Raw genomic sequence first — 15,942 nt, 5'->3', positions numbered from 1 at the left:
AGGTGAACCCAAAGAAAAACATATAAGCATCCTCCTGGATATTAACCTTCATCAGGCGATGAAAGAAGACAGAGACAGAGACCAACATTGTAGCACTGGACTGAAGTCTCACGATCCAAAGGAGGAGCAGAAGGAGAGAGAGCACGAGCAAGGAACTCAGGACTGCGAGGGGTGCACCCACACACTGAGGCAATGGGGTTGTTCTACCGGGAACTCACCAAGGCCAGCTGGCCGGGGTCTGAAAAAGCATGGGATAAAACCAGACTTGCTGAACATAATAGACAATGAGGACTACTGAGAACTGAAGAACAATGGCAATGGGTTTTTGATCCCACTGCACGTACTGGCTTTGTGGGAGCCTAGGCAGTTTGGATGCTCACCTTACTAGACCTGGATGGAGGTGGGTGGTCCTTGGACTTCCCACAGGGCAGGGAACCCAGATTACTCTTAGGGATGATGAGGGAGGGGAACTTGATGGGGGAGGGGGAGGGAAATGGGAGGTGGTGGCAGGGAGAAGGTAGAAATCTTTAATAAATAAATAAATTAAAAGAAATAAGCTTATTTATTTATTTTACATCCCTGCCACAGTTTCCCCTCCCTCCTCTTCTAACAGCCACCCCCCCACTCCTGCTGTGTTCCCACCCCACAGTCCACTCCTCCTCCGTTTCTGTTTAGGAAAGGGCACCTCTCCCATGAGTATCAACAAAACTTGACATATCAGGTTGCAGTAAGACTAATCACTTCCCCATGTATTAAGACTGAGCAATGCACATTAAGCATATAATGTGTGATCCTATAGAAGCTAAATAAGAAAGTGAACCCAAAGAAAATCATATAGTCATCCGCATGGAGAGGGGGAAGTAGACAAGATTCCAGGGCAAAAACTGGGAACTTGCGGGTGAGGTGGCATGGGGCAAAGGGGAAATGGGATGAGAAATATGAGAAGGGGAGGATGGGAGGAGCTCGGAGGATTGGGATGGTTGGGATATAGGAAGGATGGATACGGGAGCAGCGAAGTATATATCCTATCTAAGGGAGCCATCTTAGGGTTGACAAGAGACTTGACTCTTGAGGGGTTCGCAGGTGTCCAGGAATATGTCCCCAGCTGGTACCTTGGGCAACTAAGGAGAGGGAACCTGAAATGACCCTATCCTATACTGATGAATATCTTGCATATCACCTTAGAACCTTCATCTGGCGATGGATCGAGGTAGAGTCTCAATTTGGAGCAACGGTCTGAGCTATTAAGGTCCAAATGAGGAGCAGAAGGAGGGAGAACATGAGCAAAAAATCAGGACCACGAGGGATGCACCCACCCACTGTGACAGTGGAACTGATTTATTGGGAGCCCACCAAGGCCAGCTGGTCTGGGACTGAATAAGCATGGGTTGATTCCGGACTCTCTGAGCATGGCGGTCAATGAAGACTGATGAGAAGCCAAGGACAATGGCACTAGGTTTCGATCCTAATACATGAACTGGCTTTGTGGGAGCTTAGCCTGTTTGGACGCTCACCTTTCTGGACGTAGATAGAAGGACCTTGGTCTTCCCGCAGGGCAGGGAATTTGGACTGCTCTTCAGTATCGAGAGGGAGGGGGAATGGAGTGGGGGGAGGAGAAGAGGAGTGGGGATAGGGGGAGGGAAGTGGGGGGAGGGCAATATTTGGGAGGAGGGGAAGGAAATGGGAAATGGGGAGCAGATGGAAATTTTAATTAAAAAAGAATAAAAATAAATAAATAAGTAAAAAAAAAAAAAAAAAAAAAAAAAAAAAAAAAAAAAAAGACTGAGCAATGCAACCCAGTATGAGGAGCAGGGTCCCCAAATCAGTAAAAGAGTCAAAGACAGCTCCTGTTCCCGCTGTAATCAAATGCGTTTGTCTCCTTAAGTTTGTAGAATAGTTCACACCACTGGCTTTCAGTACTCTTCAATCTCCCAAGAGAGCCTCCTGTAATTGGAGAGGCTTCAGTACCTGTAGGTGTTGGCAAATTGGAAAGCCTATTCCAGATACTTAAAAGATTCACTTTAACTGGGTGGTAGGTGGTGCATGCCTTTAATCCCAGCACACGGGAGGCAGAGGCAGGCTGATTTCTGTGAGTTCAAGACTAGCCTGGTCTACAAGAGGTAGTTCCAGGACAGGCACCAAGGCTATACAGAGAAACTCTGTCTTAAAAAAAAAACAAAAAACAAAAAACATTCATTCTTATTCTTCTGTTGCTCTAGAACCATTTCTGACACCAAAATCTATATTAGTCAGGGGTCAGGGTTCTCTCGAGTAATAGAACTTATAGAGTGAAAATGTATAAATAAAATTATATGTACATATATGTATTTTATGTATATAATTTTATTAGAATGACTTACAGGCTGTGGTCCAGCTAGTTTAACAATGGCTCTCTACCAGCAGAAGGGCCATAGGTGTTTAACCCATAAGGCTGGATGCCTCAGCTGGTCTTCAGTACACGCCAGAATCCCAAAGAAGTTGACTCCAATGACAGTAAAGGAAGGTCTTGCTAGCAAGAGAGGGAGGAAACAAGTGACGAACTAAAGCTTCCTTCTTCCATGTTGTTTATATAGGCGGACAGCAGAAGGCATGATCCAGATTAAAGTTGGATCTTCCCACCTCAAGAAAAATCTTTGTATTCCCACCACAGAGATCCTGTTTAGAAGGGTGTCTTTTCACTTCAAATGATTCAATTAATAAAAAAATCCCCCACAGGTATGCCCCATCATTTGGGTTTTAGTTAATTCCAGATGTGGTCAAGTGACAATCAGGAATGACCAGTGGAAGAATAAGTCAAAATACATTAAAGACAAAGAAAGCAGGAACCAAAATGTCTCCAAACTTCCAAAAGCAACCAAAATCCAAAATGCCTCTAGAGAGCTGAGAACAAGCAAAGAAGAGGACCAGACCCAAGGTCTGGACCAAAACGCCTTCAGAGCACACAGATGCCCTAAAAGTGAGTATTTTCAGAGCAGACCACAAAAAGTATCTATCAAATTATGATCCTTACTTAAGCAGTTAATAAAAAGAATGGAATGTTGACCAAACCAAGAGAGGTCTGTAGCCCCAGAAAGACCTCAACTAACAACCTACCTGAGGAATAGGACCCGGCGGCTGGATTCAATGGGTCCATGCAGATACCTGGTTTCCTTTCAAGTTATTGGTCTGGTGAAAAGTGAATCCTTCTCTGAATCTCATGTTGAGGTCCTGAGAGACTAGGCCTTAGACAGATGGAAAAGGAGAGGGACTAGGTAATAAATATGATCAACATCCAAGATGGCTGGCTTCTTTCTCCCCTTCCTGACCTGAGACAAAAGCCTGCAGCTTAATACATTTTGTCCGACCTGTTGGGACCCCTGATGATGGACTGACTCAACAAATTCAAGGCTGAAAAGTAGGGGTCTGCTAAGTTAATAAATTTCAAAATGGCTTTAGGTGTTAGTCACAGGGTGCTAGATCTGACAGAGAGGTGGGTAAGGAGGCGTGGCTCACTGAAACTAGTCCAACAAGGTAATTAGACTTGCAACATTCCAACCTCTCTATAATATCACAGGGTTTTTTTGTTTGTTTGTTTGTTTGTTTTTGTTGGTGGTGGTAGTGGTGGGTTTTGAGTTTCTTTTACTTTGGGGAAGTTTGTTTTTCAAGACAGGGTTTCTTTGGTAGCCTTAGCTATCTTAGAACTATCTCTGTAGACCAGATGGGCCTCGAACTCACAGAAATCCTCCTGCCTTCTGAGTGCTGGGATTAAGGGTGTGTGCCCCCCCCCCCATCCCCAAAACCTGGTGCAAGCAATCTTTTCAGTAGCTCTTGTTCATGGGAGGATGAGTTAAGAAAGTGCTTTTATTGGCAGTTTGTAGGTTTGAGTTTTGGAGAAAGAAGCCAGAGATCGTCAGAAGCAGGGTACCATCCAACTGCTGACCTGGGACTTTGTGTAAGAGTCACGTGGAAACTAGAGTGAGGCAGAGTAATTAGAGTGAGGGGCAGGAGTTGGCAGTCCAGATGGCCCAATCATGCGCTACCCTGGTGCCTACTCTACGTTTTGGTCATGTCTTCATATATAGATTGCAAGCAGGGATGTTCTTTCGAAAGAAGAGAGAAAGCAAGAATGCAGAAATCCTGTCTTGCATCCCCGGCCTCTGACTCAGGCAGAACCAAAGACATTTTGGCTCAGTCATTTTTGGCATCTTTGGGCTTCAGCAAAGATAGAATTGCAAACTGGACCAGGAGCATTTCTGACTTTTAGACATGGTAAATCTGTTTTCGAGATCCCCTCCCTAAAACTGCCTAGCTTGTTTCCTATTCGCATCCTATGCTGGAGAAGTAACCCAAATAATTGTTTCGTTATTTGGACAGTGAACGGCTTCATTCACCGTTCTCTGGAGTGGTGGTTGAGGCTCCCTTACAGTGGCTCTGTGTAAGAGACCTTAAAGGAGACCGGAGGTTCCGTTTGTACAGTGACCATGCGCCATGAGGAGAGTTGCTTTGTGCCTTGATACAGATATGAGGTTTGGAGTAAAGACAAGAAAATAGTTGGGGAGAAATGAAACTGCAGGCCTCTAGTCAGAGAAAATGGTCATGTCCTACCAGGAGCAGGCGTGGCTTCACACCAGAGCTTCGCATAACGAGCTCTAGGCAGATACCCAGGAGGAGCCAGAGTGAAGGCATTGAAAAGTGGAGACCTATTAGAATCCTTCAATAGCCTCCCAAGAGCGTCAAGCCATGTGTGGTTTATTTGGCTCCTCGTTTTCTTTGTGGTGGTTATTTTTATTTTTTCAATCCAGTCTCCGAATTTTGACTTGAGAGTGATGAATCCGAGATCTCTGCCTTCAGCCATTTTGATAGTTGTTGGAGTGCATGGCTAAAACCACAGCTTTGCGTTCCACCCAGGTGGATTCTGCCAAGGGAGAAATCGCGGAAAGAGATTTAACTACTATTTGCTTTTCATGTTAGAGCACTAGTAGCACGCTTGTCTTTCAGCTGCAGTGTTGAGACTGAGCCAAAGCGCGGTGTTTTATATATAACAGCAGTTCTTATCAAGAAAATAATGGAGAAAAGGCTCCCCATATAGTAGCTTTTATGGACTTAAGCCTAATGTCTATCGTGTAGGATTCCTTGGACTGGTTTAAACAAAACCAAGGGAAGAGAAAAGCATGTTAATTGTTCGATTTTGGTTTCTTTTGCTGTGAAAAACACCATGACCAAAAAGCAACTTAGAAGGGCTTACTTCTTCTTGCAGACTACAGTCCGCCACTGAGGGAAGTCAAGGCCAGAGCTCAAGCAGGAGTTTGAAGCAGAAGTCGCAGAAGAACACTGCTTATTGGTTTGCTCCCAGGCTTGCTGAGCTACCCTTATATAAAACCCAGGCCACTAGCACAGGGATGGTAGTTCAGATGGTGGGCAGGGGCCTCCCACATCTACCAGCAATCAAGACAATGACCCACATATGCCACAAACCAATCTGCATGGACCAATTCTCAGTTTATAGTCATTATTTCAAGGTGATTAGAGTTTGTGTTAAGATGACAATAAGTATCTGATCATTTTCCCTTTTGAAAAGAGACATAGGGTATCCTGATTATGGTTTCCCCTCCTTCTACTCCTTCCAACTTCTTCTCCTTCCTTCCCATCCAAATCCACCTTGTTTCTGTCTCTCATTAGAAAACAAACAGGCTTCTAAAGGATAGTAATGAGCTAAAACAAAAACTAACAGGTCAGAATAGGTTAAAACAAATAAGCCAAAGGAAAAGAGGCCAAGAAAAGGCTCAAGAAACAGAAATAGACAGAGACCCATTCTATTGCATACTCAAGAATCCCATAAAAACATTAAAAGAGAAGACATAATATATACGTAAAAGAACTGGAAGGGTAAAAAGAGAGAACTTCTCTCTCTCTCTCTCTCTTCCTCCCTCTCCCTCTCTCTTTTTCTCTCTCTCTGTCCTTCCCTCTCCCCCCCTCTTCCTTACCCCACCCCTGTGTGATATAAAATTTAAAAAAATAAAAAACCCCAACACAACATTATGAGACAAGGAAACTTCAAAGATGCTGTTGAATTCATTTTCTTTTGGCATTCACTGCTGGGCATGCAGCCCTACCCTAAAAGCAGTTTGTCTCCCTAGTGAGACTCCCTTGGAGAACACTAAAGTTTCATTTGGAAGTGGTTATAAATTTGAGATGGCTTCTGGGCTAGGGATGGGAGCGTATGTGCACTTTTCCCTTCAGCCCCAGGAAGTCATCTGACGCTGACGCCTGCATGCCCTGTGCATACTGCTTTAATTTGTGTGAGTTCATACTTGGATCCGGTCCTACTGATTTAAAGGGCATTGTTTTCTCAGTGTTCTCCATCCGCTCTGGCTCTTAAACTCTTTCTGCCTTCTCTTCCATGAGGTTCCCTGAGCCCTGAGGGGAGGGGTTTGAAACATTTTGTTTAGAGCTGAATGTTTCAAGGTCTCTCACTCTTTGCAAGTCTGGCTGTGGGTCTCTATATTTGTTCCCATCTGCTGCAGGAGGAAGCTTCTCTGATTATGGCTGAGTAAGACATTGATCTCTGAATATATGAAGCATATGAGTAAGGCAGAATGTCATTAGCAGTCACTTTATTTTGTGGGATAAGCTTGTTGTACACTGAATACTTATTACTCAGATTGGTTTAATAAAAAGCTGAATGGCCTGCTTTCATTGGTTATTAAAGAAACTGCCTTGGCCTAGTTGATAGGGCCGAACTCAGGTAGGCGGGGAAGACAGAACAGAATGCTGGGAGGAAGAAAGCAGAGACAGACAGACACCATGAATCTCCAGCCTGAGACAGATGTAGGTTAGAATCTTGCCGGTAAGCCACAGTCAAATGGTGATACACAGATTTAATAAAAATGGGTAAATCAAGATGTGAGAGTTAGCCAATAAGAGGCTAGAGCTAATGGGCCAGGTAGTAATTAAATTAATGCAATTTCTTTGTGGTTATTTCGGGTATAAGCTAGCCAGGTGGCCGGGACCAAAAGCAGGCCCTCTTGCACTACAATGGTCAATAGGTAGGCAGCATTTTCAGGGTAGAGAGAATGCTGGGAGGAAAAAGGGCAGAGTCTCGAGCCGGTGCCGTGAGATAGATGCAGAGCAAGCAGGATGGGAAGCACATAAATGAGGTAAATAAACCTCTGATATCCATAGACCCGAAGAGGTTTATAGAGGAAGGGATGAGGAGGGGGGACATGGATCTTTCTGGGATGGGGAAATAAAATATATTTTATGGATGAATTGGAGCAGGGATAAGAATGGGAGCATCAGCTGGGGAGGGAAGATGGGGTTGAAGATGGGAATGAGGGGAGAGACAGTTAAATTGAGGGGCCTATGTAGGACGGTATAGGAACAGTGCAGTGGAACCTTTCTAAAATATACAAAGACAAACCTAATAAAGTTTCCAAATAATGAGTGAGACATAGTCTCAACTGGTCATCTCTTGACACCAAATGAAGCTTCTAGTACTAGGATTGGGTTACATCTAATTGAGTTTTTGACCAAAGGAGTCCCATGGAAATCCCCAAACAACTCAGGCTGTTTCCAAGACAATAGATTGCTTTCCACAAATTGACAGCAAGTCTTCATTGCTGAAGGCAACAGCCACACAATTCATTGAACATGGAGAGAGTGAGCTGGTGCCTACATAGAACTTTTACCCCCTACATTCTAGTGTCTTTGGTTAAGGACATACTTTGCAGGCTCCTAAAGAAAAAAAAAACATAGACACCAAGCCAGAAACAAAGCCTTTGTTCTATAATCTATTCTGCTTGGAAAATATGCCAGTGCAATGGTAGCAAGGCTTGTGGAAGTAACCAACCAATGTCTGATTTGACATCAGGCCCACTCCATGAGATGGAACCCATACCTGACACTGTTTGGCTGACCAAGAACCAGAGACTATATAGTCCAGAGACCTAGGATTAAACCAAATACTACTTCTAAACACAAAAAACATCAATAAAATGACTTCTGATGATATTCTGTTGTACTCATAGATCAGTGTCTTATTCAGCTACCATCAAAGAAGCTTCCTCATTCACTAGATAGAACAAATATAGAGACTCACAAGCAGACAATGTGTACAGTGAGAGACCCTTGGAACACTCAGCCCTAAATGGGACAGCACCATCAAATCCCTCCCCGCAAGGCTCAGGGAGAGTAACTAAAGAGACCTCTTGATAGATGGAGCCAATTATGGGGTTGTGAAGAAACATGGTGTCAGGGTAACCCCCCAACACCCACAAGGATAACCGCAACTAAGCCTCCTAGCAATGGTGGGGAGGGTAACTGAACTGGCCATCTACTATAATCAGATTGGTGACTGCACTAGTTGCCGTCAGAGATACTCTGTTCAGTAACTGATGGAAGCAGATGTAGAGATCCACAGACAAGCACTGAGCTGAGCTCCAAGAGCCTGGAAGAAAGGAAGGAGAGATTGTATCAGCTAAGGGGGTCATGGTTGGAGAACACCCAGAGACAGCTCAACTGAACTGAGCTCATGGATGATGGACCTCTCTGACCTAGGCCCTTTGCCTGTGTGTGACAATTGTGTAGCTTGTCTTTTAGTAAGGCTTCTAACAGTGAGTGCAGGACCTCTACGTGGACCCTCAGCTGGCTTTTGGTAACCTGTTCCCCATGCTGGATGACCTCACTACCTCTACATAAGGGGAGGAGTTCAGTCCTATCTCAGCTTTCTGTCCCATGCTTTGTGCAAGCCCATGGGAGGTCTGTCCCCTTCTGAAAGGAGGTAGAGGAAGAGCAGATGGACAGAGGGAGGGGACAGGAACAGAAGGGAGAAGGGAAATTGGTTGATATGTAAAATAAATGAAAAAAATGTTATTTAAATAATTTTCTTTTTTAAGAAAAAGAAACAGTGGCAGTGTGGGGCAATTAAGCCTGAACACAGCGTGAGTTTAGTGAACTTCACAGTGCTTCACCGTTAGAGATCTACAACTCTGCACACACACACACACACACAAATCCACAGGTCAGGAAAGTAAAAAACATTCAATACTAAAAGAAAATTTCCCCAATAAAACCAGGTGTGATAGTGTAAGTTACTTGGAAATCTGATGCAGGAGGATGTGAACCTAGAGCTCTAGATTGGCAGTGTCAATTTTTTAAAAAAGTAAGCAAGAAACAGTGAAATGAGTGGTTTATTCTAATGCACAGCTTCATCTTGACTCAGTCAAGAAAACCAGAAAAAACCCTATATTCTTTCCCTATATGTTGAAGATCAGCCAACAAGGCCACGTTGTATTCTGATTTGGGAACCAACCAAAGCAAATACAGCAAACACCGTATGCACTGGGGCGTAGTGACTAAAGCCCTTGCCTATCATGGGCAAGGCCCTAGAACTGACCTCTACTGCCAAAAATAATAAAAATAAAGCAGAAATTATATACAGTAGTGACAGAGAAGGATCTCTAGGACATAGTAGTAGGAAATAGTGAGTTGATAATTAACAGCTCACACACAAAGTTCATTTATGCTGAAATAAATATAAGTCACCAAATTCACATACCACCATTGGACAAACTATTATTTTTATATGTATTCGATTATTTACATAATCATGTTCTCTTTGTGCAAAAACGTCCATAAAGACAGTCTTCGAGCCAGGAGAGGTGGTATGCATCTTTAATCCCAGCACTGGGGAGGCAGAGTCAGGTGGATCTCTGAGTCGAAGGCCAGCCTGGTCTACATAGTGAGTTCCAAGATAGCTAGGGCTACATAATGAGACCTTGTCTCAAAAGCCCCCTTCTCTGCCCCCGCCCCCAAAAGACAGGCTCTGAAATGGCAACCATTTCTGGGAAAAATATCATTGGAAGGCCAGTATACACCTCTATTGTTTAAAGGTTTCCCAACGTATGTTCATACAGTCCTCTAAAGATAAAAAGAGAGATTTTGGCAGTCTGCTTTTATCTCTGATCTCTTTTTATCCTCATTGGTGTCACTCAGTCTTTTCTCCTTGCAATTCCTCGAATACACATACACAGAGCCCCTCAAAACTTTTCACTGACTGTTCCTTTTCACTAGAATGCTCTCTATCAATCTGCTGCTTGTATTCCTTCACTTCCCTTAGGATTTTCTTTAAATGGTAGCTTTTTGGTGAGGCCTACAAATTTGAACCTGCAGTCCTCTTACTCAGCATTCATGAACTACCTCAAATTTTGTTGTGATTATACTACTTATTAATAGGTTTCTCTTTTTCGTGGGCATAGGTTTGAATTTGCTGTGCTCCCCAAGGTATCCTTGAATTGTGTTTAGCATGCTTGTTGGTGTTGAAAAAAATGTGCTTATCAATTCATAAATCTTCACAAGATTGGGTTCACATATTATTTTAAAAAACAAAGACTGTATTTCAAGGATAGCTGCCAATTCCTCAAATGGAATTTTAGAAAAAAATGTATGAGGGGCTTCCGAATTCTATGGAACACAGTTTGCAGACTCCTGGCTCAATGCTGAATCAGGTAGTGCTCACACAACCTAACTGCTTGTTCAGCTAACCCAGAGCATTCTTTTTTTTTTTTTTAAACAATTAGGAATAAGTTATACATTTATGGGAACCTGTGTGAAATCCCCAGCTAGTTCTTGTTGGGGGCAATGGGAAGACAAGAGCCAGTATATTTCCCATGTGGCAAAAGTGAAAAGTCAGAGCAAAAATCATGCTTATCATATTGTAGGTTTACTTTATTTTTTTCCAAAAGAAAATGCATAATCTTGAAAGTGTGGGTAGGGGCTGGAGAGATGGCTCAGAGGTTAAGAGCACTGACTGCTCTTCCAGAGGTCCTGAGTTCAATTCCCAGCAGCCACGTGGTGGCTCACAGCCATCTGTAGTGAGATCTGGTGCCCTCTTCTGGCCAGCAAGCATACAGACAGACAGAATACTGTATACATAATAAATAAATAAATCTTAAAAAAAAAGAAAGTGTGGGTAGAAATTGATACTGAAGCTTGTTCAAGAAAAACAACAACAACAACAATGGAAACTTAGGATAAACTGTCCACACGAATCTAGGAGATAGGAATAATTCCTTTCTTAATTGCTCTGATACTTAGCAACTATTCATCACGAGTAAAGTGTTCTAATTACTAACTGCAACTTGCAGCACTTAAATTTGGCCTGTCGGTTTTACCTACTATATTAGAAACAACCCTGTATAAAGGGCCAAGACTTGTGTTCTTATACGGTGCTGTTCTCATCAATTATTGGATCCAGCCTTTATAATCAGCGTTATAAACTAAATGATAGTGCAACTAGATCTATAAACATTAAACAGACCTATAAATTTCAAAACACATTGTGGTAAAATGCTGCAATGCTATGTCTGCCTCAATAGCTTCTCGAGACATTTATTATTAGTTTAAAATTTAAAAATATTTAAACTTGCTGTTTGATTATGTCTTCTTTTTGTTTTGTTTTTGTTATATGGTTCAGTACTTTTCTTCTCCAGCCTCTAGAGTGCTGGTTTTATAGGTGTGCCCACCACACTGGGATTTCTTTGAAGTGTTTTTTTTGAAGTTATAATTTGATTACAATGTTTCTCCCTTGCCTTTGTCCTTCCATACCCTTCCAATAAAATCACTCCATTCTCCTTCAAATTCATAGCCTCTTTATTTCCAACTGTTATTGCATGCATATAAGCATATGTATATACTCTATCTATCTATCTATCTATCTATCTATCTATCTATCTATCTATCTATCATCTATCTATCTACCTATCTATCTACCTATCTATCTATCTATCATCTATCTATCTATCTATCTATCTATCTATCATCAATCTATCATCTATCTATCTACCTACCTATCATCTATCTATCTATCTGTCTGTCTGTCTGTCTGTCTGTCTGTCTATCTATCATCTATCTATCTATATCTATCATCTATCTATATCTATCTATAATCTATCTATCTATCATCTATCTATCTATATCTATCATCTATCTATCATCTATCTATATCTATCTATAATCTATCTATCTATCTATCTATCTATCATCAATCTATCATATCTATCTATCTACCTACCTATCATCTATCTATCTATCTATCTATCTATCTATCTATCTATCTATCTATCATCTATCTATCTATCTATCTATTATCTATCTATCTATCTATCTATCTATCATCTCTCTATCTACTATCTATAATCTATCTATCTATCTATCTATCTATCTATCTATCTATCTATCTATCATCTATCTGTCTATCTATCTATCATCTATCTATCTATCTATCTATCTATCTATCTATCTATACTTGGTCTGTAAAATGCTTCCTGTCTGTCTGCTTTTAGTGTGGAACTGAACAACCAATTGGTGTGCTCTTCCCGGGAAAAGGCCAGCTCTCCCACCCCCAGCTTTCCTCAGTTGCCTGCAGTTCTTTCTGAAGGGCAGAGGCCTCCCCTCACAGCCTTTTCCCCTCTCTATTCTATTTGGCATGTTCAATGGTGTCATCCTGGTGTGGTTCATATTTGGACAGTCATGTTGATGAGATAATGGAAGTAGCTTCTGGTATTACTAGGAGACACTCTCACAGCAAACTCCCTGATCTTCTGGATTTTAAAGTCTTTCTGTCCTTTCTTCTGTAAGGTTCCCTAAGCCTCAGAGCAGGAGCATTTTATATCTGTATCCATTGAGTCTTAGCTTGGTTGTGGTTTTCTATGGTGTGCATCTGTTCTGAAAAGAAATTTCTTTTATGCGGGGTGGAGTCAAATGTTCATAAATTGTTAGGTATTATGCTGGATTAATAAATCGGTGGTTATTGATTCTCCTCCAATAACCATGATGCCCCAAGCATGGAGTTATTAGTTAGGTTTGCAGTACTAAACATCATCTTCGTATTGAGCAAGTCTTAAGTCAGATTGGAGAGCTGTTTGTAGTGCCATTTCAGTTGCAATAGAAGGTTAACAGCAGAACTGACAATAGTAGAGAACAGCTTAATATATTTTAAATGAGGGTTTGTAAGAGACTTAAAAGTACATACCAGTTTAAAACATGAGACTTATTGTTTTTGTAGTCTGAAATGACATGCAACGAACAATTATAACAATGCCCACATTTTTAAAAAATGGATTGTGGATGTTTGCCTTTTTTTAGAATGCTATTTACAAATTGTTATGGATAATGGTCAGAAGAAAATCTAACCAAAGGAGATTCGATTCAGAGTTCTTGTTTTGTTTTTTGTTTTTACAAAGGGGGGAAGTGCTGTGGGGCAACGGTTTTACCCTATAAAGATTTGTTTCTTGTATATGTTTAACAAAAATGCTGATTGGCCAATAGCCAGGCAGTAAGTATAGGCGTGACAACCAGGCAGGAAGTAAGGCAGGGCAAGGAGAACAGGAGAATTCTGGGAGGAGAAAAGAGTCAGTCTACAGTCATGACCCAGACACAGAGGAAGCCAGACATAGAGCAAACAAGATTTGACTGCCTCGCTGAAAAGGTACCAAGCCACGTGGCTAACACAGGCAAGAATTATGGGCTAATGTAAGTTATAAGAGTTAGTAAGAAGCCTGAGCTATTAGGCCAACCAGTTTATGATTAATGTAGGCCTCTGTGTGTTTCTTTGGGACTGAATGGCCGCAGGACCTTGAAGCAGGAGTCCCTTCTTACAGGTCTCCGGGGAAGGGAGAGGTCTCATGTCACATGGTTAATGAGTTAATCACAGTGTGAGCCAAGCTGTCCTCTATTCCCCGGTGTATGTGAGGGGGCCCTGCACTCTGGGGAAGGCTTGTATGACTCTAAGAATGTTGGAGAGGAAAAGCACTTCTAGCCAAGGTGCATCCATTCCACTGGTAGCCCTCTGATGGCCTGGGAGTCTGGTAATTGGAAGCCTGTAAACTCCCTTGGGGAAGAATGACACTTGTCACCTTCCTGAACTCTGGGCACCTGGGAAGTCTGTTAAGGGATTAGAGTCACAAACAGGTGTTAAGTTGGGAGCTTAGGCCCCAGCCCCTTGCATCTAGCCTAGCCCCCTGACTCTGAGAGTAAGCACTCTGGACTCTAAATCCCGGCAGGCCAGGTCATGACCCCTCCCTAGGGGGGAGGTCAGGACCATGCCCAAGAACATTTAAGTGAACTCCCAAAAGAGGAACACGTGGTCTCCTTTTTTCCTCCCAGTGGTTGGGTAGTGTTCGTGAGGCTTCCTGGTTTACCCTCAGGGCCACCCAAGAGTGCTGAACACCTATTAAACCTGGATATCTCTTAATTTGACTTGTTTTAATTTGGCTTCATTGGTAATTTGCATTGATGGAGAGCTCGCATTAGGAAAATATTCCCAATAACAGGCTCCCATTTTCTTACAATAGCTGTGGCTGTAAGGAGGCCTCTTGGGCTAAGAATGGCCTTATTAGCTCCTAGTTGAAAACCTAACATGGTCCACATGCAGAACTGACCGTTAGATGCGAGCAAATATGTTTCTTTTTGCTAACTTGATGACTTACAGTGGTTTGTGTAAGAATGTAGCAAGAGCAGAACACAGCTTCTCAGGCCTCCTCTCACAGATAAAGACAGGCACCCTCCTGGTGTTTCATGACTCCCTTGCTAGCAGACTCACCTGGGAAGTGCATGCACAGCAAAGAGGTGCCACATTTTGTATCCTAACCCCTTCTCTGCCTCCTGCCTGGAAATCAGAGAGCCTGTAGATTCTGGCTGGGAACCCCCTTCTGCTTTGTGGGCTCTGATTCTCTTTAGAAACTTCCCCATGAGGTCTCTGGCGCTGGGACCCAAACTCTGCTGAGAGCGACTGCCACGCTGCTGCTGCTCCTGCCTGTGTGTGTGTGTTCACAGCATTAAGATCTCTCACAACGGACTCCCCAGTTCTCAGCTGTCTCTCTCAGTGCCCCCTGGAATCACTAACCCCAAACCCAAAACCTAGCAGTCTGTGGATTTAGAGGTAGCGGGGTACAGAGTGGTGGGTTTTGGTGGTTATTAAAAAGCCATAGAATGAAAGCTGACAACAGATAAGGGCTTATTAACTATACGAGCATTCCCCCCTCCCTTTGCTTTGGACTATATATAGTTTGATGCTGTCACCAGGAATGCAGGGAAGGAATGTGGACTCTAGTGCCCTTTCTTTGGGCTGGCAGACTATTGAAAAGATGGACCCTAAGAAACTACAATTTACGCAAGAATCTCATGCTGGGAGAAAGAAAAAGCTGAGGGCCAGCCAGGGAAGGAACCTGAGCCTGACGAACTGTCCCCAGAGAAGGGTTTACAAATCGCCAGATGACCTTGTAGGAGAGTCTGGTCCAGGGAAAGCTTGGAGCTGAGATAGTGGTGTTAGGACCCTGGAGCTTGACCAGGGCGGTCCCTGGGTCTCTTGGTCCTTCTTTCCTTGTCAAGTTGGGAGCACAGGCCCCAGCCCCTCACATCTATCCCAGTCCCCAGGCCTGATCTGGACTCCAAATCCCAGCAGGCCAGGTCCTGACCCCACCCCCAGGGAGGGGTCAGGACCACTTTTCCCCCCAGGGTATTTAAATGAGCTCCCAAAAGAGGAACTCACGGTCTCCCTTTCTTCCTCCCTGTCGTCGAGTTTGCAAGGCTTTCCGGGCTTCCCGGTTCCCTCTCAGGGCCACCCGAGAGCGCAGGACTCCCATTAAACATGGATATTTCTTAATTTGGCTTGTTTTGATTTGGCTTGATTGGGAATTTTGCGTCGGTAGGGAGCTCCGCGTTAGGAAATATTCCTAACATCCCATGGTATGATTCTTTGCTTTTTACATGGGGTCTTCTAATAGTCTTACTTACACTGGGTGACTCACCCTGGCCTGCTCGGGCTGCTAGAGCCCGTGCTAGGTTAGATTGAGCAGTTTCGTGCTGTATTAAATGACCTTTAGCTTTCTGTACCACTGCTATAAAAACTTTCTGCTTATTCCTGAAAATAAAATAAACGGTTATTTCTTTACTCATTCAGCTGTC

At 43.0% G+C, this 15,942-nt stretch overlaps 1 protein-coding gene across 1 annotated transcript in view; it reads left to right on the top strand.

Moving 5' to 3' along the window:
* The window catches only part of Abcg2 (ATP binding cassette subfamily G member 2 (Junior blood group)), a 154,224-nt gene that overhangs the window by 39,544 nt on the left and 98,738 nt on the right, over positions 1–15,942 (top strand). The window lies entirely within an intron of this gene.

This window comes from Chionomys nivalis, chromosome 1 (assembly GCF_950005125.1).
Source record: "Chionomys nivalis chromosome 1, mChiNiv1.1, whole genome shotgun sequence".
NCBI lineage: Eukaryota > Metazoa > Chordata > Mammalia > Rodentia > Cricetidae > Chionomys > Chionomys nivalis.
The sequence above is the reverse complement of the archived record's forward strand: the minus strand, read 5'-3'. Positions and strand labels throughout refer to the sequence as shown.